An 8,612-nucleotide genomic window follows, 5' to 3' on the forward strand; every position below is an offset into this window, starting at 1 on the left:
ATTCTCATGCTAGTGAAAGTTCTCACAAGACCTGTTGATTTTATAAGGGGCTTCCCCCTTCACTCGGTTCTCATTCCTCTCGTTCCTGCCATCATGTGAAGAAGGAAGTATTTGCTTCCCCTTCCACCATGATTGTAAGTTTCCTCAGGCCTCTCCAGCCATGCTCAATTGTGAGTCATTTAAACCTCTTTCCTTTATAAATTATCCAGTCTTGGGTATGTCTTTTTTAGCAGCCTGAGGATGGATCAACACACCTCATCTCACTATATATATATATAAAATAATAAGATATATAGTATATTTTTATATATAGATGCAGACCTTACTATAATATGCATTACTATATATATATTATATAGTAGGATATGTATCTTACTATATAGAGTTTTCTATATATGTATTTTAGTATTGTTGGGGTTAGGTCTGTTCTCCTTCCAGTACCATTTCTGGGAAGATGAGAGTGCTTTAGGAATACGTGGTGTGTGGAGGTGTTCCGCATACCCCTGGGACACGTGAACTCAACACGAAATGTCTATAAGTTTGAAATCTCAGCCCGAGGTAGATGGGCTGTTTTCCACCATCAACCTTCCACTCTTGTAATGATTTTATGAGCCTTTTATTTACTTATTTTTTGTTTAATGTAACCACCTGCAGAGAGAAAGCCTCTTCATCTATACATTTATTCAAAGCCTATAAATGGCATAATGACAAACTGCTAGGAGATATCACCTTCTTTTTTTCTTGTTGATGTGTGCTACTCTGCCCCAAGAAAAATGAGGAAGGGCTTCCTACATTGTCATTCACTTAACAAAGAACAGTGGAGTCTTTCAAAGTCCAAATGTAGGTTGTTTAGAGAAAAATGACAAAACTGTAAAATATTCATTGAGTGAATGGTAGTAGAGGGCACAGCAGATGACCTAATTGCCTCAACAGCCTGGGCTTCAATTTTGGTTCTCACTTTCTCTAATTGACTGTTGCAAAAGCTGTATCTTTGATTTAAAACTGGTAGCTCAGGTGTTTAAGATATCAGTGGTGGCTATTCAAATCTGTCTGAATATCCATTCACGTAATGAAGTAGGAGACAAAGTCTGTCCTCTGAAAAAGTACAGTACTCAGACAAAAACACACACAAAAAGAGCAACAGATTTAAGCTAAACTGAACATATTTCCCCATTTGGAAACAGAATACATATTGTTAAAAGTCAGAAAGCAATACAGAAAGAACACACTCCGGTTTACAGACTAAAATTCTGTCTCTTACACTTGACATTCACATTCTAAGAGCAACTCTCACCATATTTGGAATTTAAGTATATTTTAACCAGATAAGAGTATCCTTAGAAGGAGGATATTAAATGACAAAGTATTTGTATATTGCTACTTCATTTGAATGCAATGCATTCGCTCAACAAGTTGCATTACCGACGATATTCACCAGTATTACGAAAGGTTTGAAATGTGGCATACCAATTAAAAAGAAAGAATGTTAAACCGACGTCATTCCCTCACGCACTTGAATGTTTAGTTTTGTGAGAACCTTTTGGTTGTGGTCTAGAAATAAAAGCACAGTATTCCAAATGGCTTTTAAAGAGACCCCTGCACTTCCAAAAGCAAGTCTCCGTTGCGGAGTCAGTCAACACTCTCATCTTTGTGGACAGCCTATAAGCTTTCCACAAATAACTACACACAAAACAATGAAATAGCCAAGTTCACACATTTTTAAAAATCTATATATTTACCATTAGTCTACATTCCAGGCCAACAACTATGAACTTTCCAATTCCTTCAAGTCTGCTTGTAAATTTCACAGCATGAAGATAACTTCATTATCTACCTTATGCACCCACCAGTCCCTTATCAAGTATCTGTTACATTCCTAGGTTTGGGTAAAAATCAGCTAGGTTACTGGTTTTAGGGCCAACTGTATATTCAACATTAGTTTATTTAAATAAAATACAAAGAAAAGCAACAATTCTTCCACCGGAGAAGAAAACATCAAAGCATCTTTAAAACTGCATCCATGCACAGGTATTATTATGAAAATGTAATTATTATTCTGGTTTCAAAAAAAAAAATCAAGCCTCCCATTTTAATCCACTGACTTAAAACTGATGAAGTAATTTTCCACTTGCTACAACTGGCCCTGATTATGTTCTTACATGTCAAAGACAATACTCTTTAAAATGGCCATATATACATATATACACATGTACACACACACATATATATGTAGAAATGTAGACTGCGTGCGTGTATGTCTGTATACATACACACACATACACACACGCATTCTACATTTCATCGAGTAATAAAATACTGAATTTCTAATCTGAGAAAATGCATGCTTGCAGAGGTTTCCATGAAATTCCTATATTCTTAATTTTAGGATACACAGAAATTCCATTTTTTTTTTCTGGAAATACAGGGATTAATGCAACCATGTGCCATTAGCCATCCCTCCCCCTCTTAACATTTTGCACATTTCCACAGGAAAATCTGTGCTGAGGATTTAATGGATTACTGCTAACATCTTCCCCACAGCCAACTAAAGGTATGAAACAATTCTCCCCTCTCCAAATCTGCCCCCACAAAACTGCAGATTTCTTTGCGTTCTGATTTCACCCCGCTCTGCCATCCCCTAGGAAAAGGCTCAGTGTGTCCATTCAAACTATGCAGGTGTCTTGCAGTTTCTGCCGCTTTGTTCTCATCAAAGTCAGGTGTTTGCACCCTGGCCATTTAATTTCTAGCTGAAAAAGGAAACTACCCCGGATTTCTTAAGCATGAACTTCTATGTCGCCCGCAGAACGCCCACACAAACTGGCAATTCTGCTTCGTCAGGATAACGAGGTCTCCCTAAACTTTTTCTTTTCCTTTTTTTTTTCTTTCTTTCTTTCTTTTTTCTTTTTTTCTTTTGCTTTTGCCTTCCTCACATCACAGGAAGGGCTGATTCTGAGATGGGAGCTCACGCACACCACCCCCTTTTAAGAAAATATAATGCAATGCGCTCCGATGTAAACCCTACGGGCAACGGATGCCTTCAAAAAGCATGAGATAAGAGCAACAACAACAACAACAACAAACCACCGCCCCCCACAAAAAAATGACCAAATAGAAACAAAATAAAGTAAAATAAAATAAAAATAAGAAGAAGAAGCCATACTACCACCTTGTGGATTCAGCTCGCAAGAACATCACCTGCTTAGTTCCAAAACCCCCACCCAACCCCCACCCCAAATTTCTTAAGTTGGGTCCAAATGACAGATCAAGATCCTCCGTCCTCGCTCCCCGCAGACTCGCCCAAGCCCTAGGCTGAATTCGTGACGCGCGCGCCCAGCGCCCGCGCGACTTGCAAGCCCAGGCGCACCGCAGAGGCCAAAACCCCGCCGGAACCTCCAAGGACCCCTCCACGCTGCCTCCTGCACCCCCTCCCCCACATCCCCGAGATAGCAGCAGCACATACATAAAAAGAGGCTCACACCTGCCGTAGGTTCAGAGGAAGAAGCCAGCGAAAAAGAAACCCGCAGTACAAAAAAAAAAAAAAAAGCCTTCTGGGGAAGGGGAGGGGTACGATGCGGAGGACGTCCTCTGGGTGCCCCTCGGCCTCCATGCAGGACATCCGTTCCCAGGGTGGCCCGGGCCAGGCCTCGGGGGTGCAAGGGTTGACCTGACCCACCCCCCCCTTCCGCCCCCGCCGCTCCGGGAAGAAAGGGTGCTGTGTCTGGCGGCGAGCAAGCGCCGGAATGGTGCGCCCGGGCCCAGGGCTGCACGGTGCACGGGGCCCCGATACCGGGAGCGCAAAGCTCCGGGTGAGGCCTAGGAGAACCCCGCCGAGGGACCCCAGCCTACCGGTTCTCGGAGGGGCGAAAAAGCCAGGTCAGGTTGAGGGAGAGGAGGAGGAAGGGGTGTCCAGGAGACCGACTGGAAGATGAGAGCGTCCCCCGGGGTAGCGACCGGCCTCTTGGAAAACCAGAGGCGGAGGGAGCAGCCGCGGAGTGGAGGGCGCAGGCCGGGACCTGGGCCTCTCCTCCCACAGCAAGCCCCCCGCCCACGCATCATCTGCAGCCGAGCGGCACCTACCTCCCTCTCCCCACCTCATCCCTGCTCGCTCTTCCGCTGGTCAGGCCACGCGGGTGCCAGCGCGGGCTGGGGACGCCCCAGCCGCGGCCTTGGGGAGGGGGCAGGACTGAAGTTCACTCTCTCCCTGCGTGGTCTAGAAGCCCCTCGCCCACCCGCCACTGTCTCCCCCGCCTCTGGCTGCGCGCTTGGCGGATCTTCTCCATCAGTTCTGCCCACTGGAGTGGGAAGGGGCCGAGCCGAGCCGCGCGGGAATTGGCAGGCGGGGAGGCGGGGAGGCGGGGAGGCGGGGTAAGAGACGAGATGAAATCGGCCCGGGACAGCAGAGAGCCTTGGGATGGGATGGGAGGGAAGAGGGGGTGGCGGTTGCGTTTTCCAGGGCTGTGGGGGTGGTGCGCCTATTGGAACCTACTCCTCAGCCTCCTTCCCCGTCCCCACCTAGGGGACTGGCGGACCGTGCGTCCCACAGACTTAACACTCCCCCCCACACCCCCGCTCCGAGAAGGGGTGTTCTCAGTGGGCACCGACTAGGGCTCCAGATCCCCTGAGACCCAGACAAGGGCTCCGGTCGTCTGTCCTCGCAGCTTCCAACTTTTCCGCTCCTCCGGATAAGCGGGCAGTTCAGAGATGGTTCCCAGGGCGGCAGCTGCAAGCCCCCCCGCGCCCCCCTCAAAGGTTCAGACTACACTCAAAGGCTCCCGAAGAAGCAAAACCACCAGCTCTACCCCCTTCTGCGGTTTGCCTCACCCTTCCCACCCGCCTCGAAACCCACACACACGGGAAAGGGGTGCATGGAGCCCGCGTCCCGGTTTGCAGAAGCAGCGCGGAGCTACCGTCATTTCTTCTTCACGCGGGGTCTCCAGCGCGCCTGGATCGTTACCTAGCCAAGCCAAGCCAGGTCTAATCAATCACGTGCGTTATTTCGTGCATCACCCAAGCCGTCATCTTATCCAAGGCCCGGAGATGAAGGAGGGAAAAAAAATCGCTTAATGCAACCCCAACCAAGCCTGTTTTCCCTTTTTCTCTCTGGTTAACCGCACTCCCCCAACCCCGCAAAAAAGCACCCCAGGCGTTGGTAGCTGACAGTTTTCTTAAAGAAGAAGGGAGGGGTAGGGGGGAGAAAAAGAAAAGAAAAGCCTCCCTGCCTTCACCATCTCCAGCCCTGGCCGCTTCGCTCCTTCTCTCCCTGTACTGCAGATACATATATATATTTTTCCCCTCTCCCCGCCACAATCTTCTGTTTATTTGTATGGAAGGCAGCGCTACTTTGTAAACACATCACACACGGCCCCAGAGCCGTTCAAATAGCTGATTGCAGCAAAACGCTTCCAAACAACGGTAGTCCGGATTTTTCTTTTTAAGTGAAAATAAAACCAAATATTTCTGTGGAGAGGTTGCATGTAAAAGCCGTATGAAGGTCCACACTCCCACCCACACCTAAGAAATGGAGCGAGACAGATAGGAGAAAGTCCTGTTCAAATTTTCCAAAAATAATATTAATAATCATCAAAGAAAAAAAGATCAAATGAAGTGAAACTCAAGTATCTGCAGTGAGGCTTTCCATCCTTTGCTGGAAAACCACTGCAAGTCAAAATGTTTAAACCGCTTTTTAAAATAAGGAGAATAATATCCCAGAGGCACGTCTTAAAACTACACCTACCTTAGCTTTGGAAGAGCTGCATCGGCTGTTAAGAGTTCTTTTTACACGTCCAGATTTTTCTGGGGAACTCGAAACGAGGTATGATTCAGGAGGATGTTTTGAAAGCCCAGGAGCCTTCCCCTTCTGGAACCCCCCAACTAGATTCACTCATCCAGAGGACTGCAAGAGCCACCAACACCGCCTAGTTTGGAGGAAATTCGTTGTTTCTGCCGTCAATGGTCTGTGGACGGGCAGAACAAGCATTACAATTGAAGCAGGAAGGACCGAGCTAGTGGCTGAATAAGAGCTCTGTGCTAAGAGACAGAGAAGGGAGAGAGACGGTTCTGCAAGAAAAAGAGAGATTAAGGAGAGAGGTCCTGCTGTCTCCGGGGCTCTCCCTCTGCCATTGGACCAAACTGAATGAAATTTACAAAGCCAGCAGCCAATGGATCTCCGGAGTCGGCCCCATCACTACAGAAACCACATCCACAGCTACAACCTCATGCAAAGAGCAGCTAATCCCAGTGCAAACCAGCTGTAACGGAGAGATCTCGGGTACCCGGGAGTTAGAGCAGGTGGGCATGGCACACGGTGCCACCGCACCAGACGCGCACAGCAAACCTTCTTCCTCTTTGCTTTTTTAGGACTCTCTAGATACCCTCCACACCAAACATGCTGTAGTATATGCAAACATCTTTAACTGTTTAAGGTCATGATCTCCAGCAGTCCCTGTGTCTGCGTTATTGAGTCAATTGGGAAGCAATGATATGAAAAAAATTTTTAAGAGCAGCAAAAATTGGAATGCAGCTCTGTAAAATACAGGACCTCTTTTATCCTCAGGGTATGCTTGAGAGGGGATCGATGAAAGCTTTTTGTTTACTTCTATTCTTATACTTTCATGAGTTTGATAAAATATTGGAGTTGTGCCCAGGATGAGGCATTTGTTTTTAAATACGCCTCTTCATTTCCAGGGTCCAGGAGGTTATCTTTCCGAGGGAGTTTCAAGTTGCGGGGGACGAGGATGGGGGTATGGCCCCTGTACTTAAAGTTGAGTTGGAGAAAGTTGGATTTAATTTGGCAATGCAAAGATCAGAGGGCATCATAGAGTGTTGTGACAATGAACACGGATTTTAAAATGAGATTTGCTTGGGTTCAAGTTGCATGTGACTTTAGGTGTGTATTTTAATGGTTTGCCTCCATTTCTGCATCTGCAAAATGGAACAGATAATCGACATGTAATACTGTAATGATTAGCTGAGTTAATGTGTGGGGCCTCGTAGTCTTCACAACAATATTACATGGTGATTACTTTTATTCTTCTGCCTGGCCAGAAAAGTTAGCTTTTCTTAAAATTATTTCATGGTCCATTAATTCATTTATGGAAGGAAAAAAATAGTGTCTGCAACACATAGGATATCCTCCTAATTGCTTCTGCTTTAGGCAGTAAACCGAAGCATGAAGCCTGCCACGATGATGTGAAGGATACTTGGGCAACATGACCAATAATAGGGAAGGTGAAAGACACCAATTTGGGGACCTGGTTTCATGTAAAGGCTCTATCCTCACAAACTTTGCCTTGTTGTAAAGTCAGTTATGTTCTGTGAATCTGTTAAACTGAGATTAAAATTACCTTTCCTGTGGGCTTCTTGTGGAGACTACATGAAATAATATGTATAAAAGCACTTTTTACCAACAAGATAGGTACACAGATATACACTTATCTATTAATAGATACCTATACCCAATAATAGAAAAAACATATCCATCCATACGTATGTGTGTGTTCTGATTATTGGATAGATATTTAGAAACATACATGTACTTTTTCCATTATTGTATAGATACTGAAGACCTAACATAATAATATTGTTAATAAGTATAGCTTATTCCCCAAATCATTGATATACATGGATATAGACATATAGATGTAGATATATGGACATATATATAGATATCTATATCCTAAACTAAAGCAGAATCTCAACTTTAACACAGTAATTTATAGTAGGCCAGAAAGTCATGGGTTTTGCCAAGAATGTACTAATTCATTGACTTATTCATAAATTCAGGGTTTTTTTTTTTTTAACCACTGGAACAGTCCTAAGCACTGACATGCATCTGTGAGTGAAACTCATCTATTTATTTTTGAGAAAGATACAGTCTAGTGGACAAGATAGCCAAAAGCATGAGAAAAAATATGCTTACAAGAAGGTGTGCACAAGGAATACATATGAATTCTTAGGGACCCATGGAGGTGAAAATGATTAAGGAAGGGTTTGCAAAGGAAGAACTTTCTGAGTAGGGAAGAAATGGTACACAGACACTGACTGGATGAAGAAGTTCATGGATAAAGACATCATAGTAATACTGTGTGTGTGGAGATCTAGAAATAGGGAGGGTTTGGCATGCCAGGACATTGAGTTTGAAAAGAAGGTGGTAAAGAAAGGATTAGAGACCTAATTGTGAAGAGTTTTGAATGCCATGCTGAAAGGGTAGAATTTATCCAGTAGGCAGTGGGAAAGCCAGTAACATATTTTCTGCAGCGAGCGGGGAAGAAATGATCAGATTTATATTTTAGGACAATCATTGTGATGGCAACATAGAGAACAAGTTGAAGAGGGCCAACGTGGAAAGAAAAGAAAATATTTGTAAGACTGTTGCAAGAATGGATGCAACAAATGAAGTCCTGAATGAGAAACACAGAGAGAGAAAGAGAAAAGGAGAAAGGGAAGGGACAGAAAAGGAAGGGAAGGGTAGCGAAGGGAAGAGAAGTTGGTGTGGGGAGACATCACTTCTAAATACTTTAAGGCAACATGACAAAGTGAGATTGGGAGGGAGAGTTTGGGCAAAATCTGAATGCTTGGCTTAGTTTGTGGCTGCATTAGTTGAGTAGCAGATC

General features: G+C 44.8%; 1 protein-coding gene across 5 annotated transcripts in view; it reads right to left on the minus strand.

Moving 5' to 3' along the window:
* NLGN4X (neuroligin 4, X-linked) overlaps positions 1-6,237 on the minus strand; it is a 346,213-nt gene extending 339,976 nt beyond the window's left edge. For 2 of the 5 annotated variants that reach the window (XM_011957503.1, XM_011957502.1), the window contains exon 1: positions 5,735-6,237. The gene's annotated coding sequence lies outside the window, so the exon portion shown is untranslated. Of the gene's footprint in view, positions 1-4,091; positions 4,451-4,907; positions 5,065-5,734 lie in introns of those variants that run through there. The other 3 variants (XM_011957504.1, XM_011957506.1, XM_011957505.1) reach the window with 3 other exon arrangements.
* Positions 6,238-8,612: the final 2,375 nt, after the last annotated feature.

This window comes from Colobus angolensis, unplaced genomic scaffold, assembly GCF_000951035.1.
Source record: "Colobus angolensis palliatus isolate OR3802 unplaced genomic scaffold, Cang.pa_1.0 Scaffold444, whole genome shotgun sequence".
Lineage (NCBI taxonomy): Eukaryota > Metazoa > Chordata > Mammalia > Primates > Cercopithecidae > Colobus > Colobus angolensis.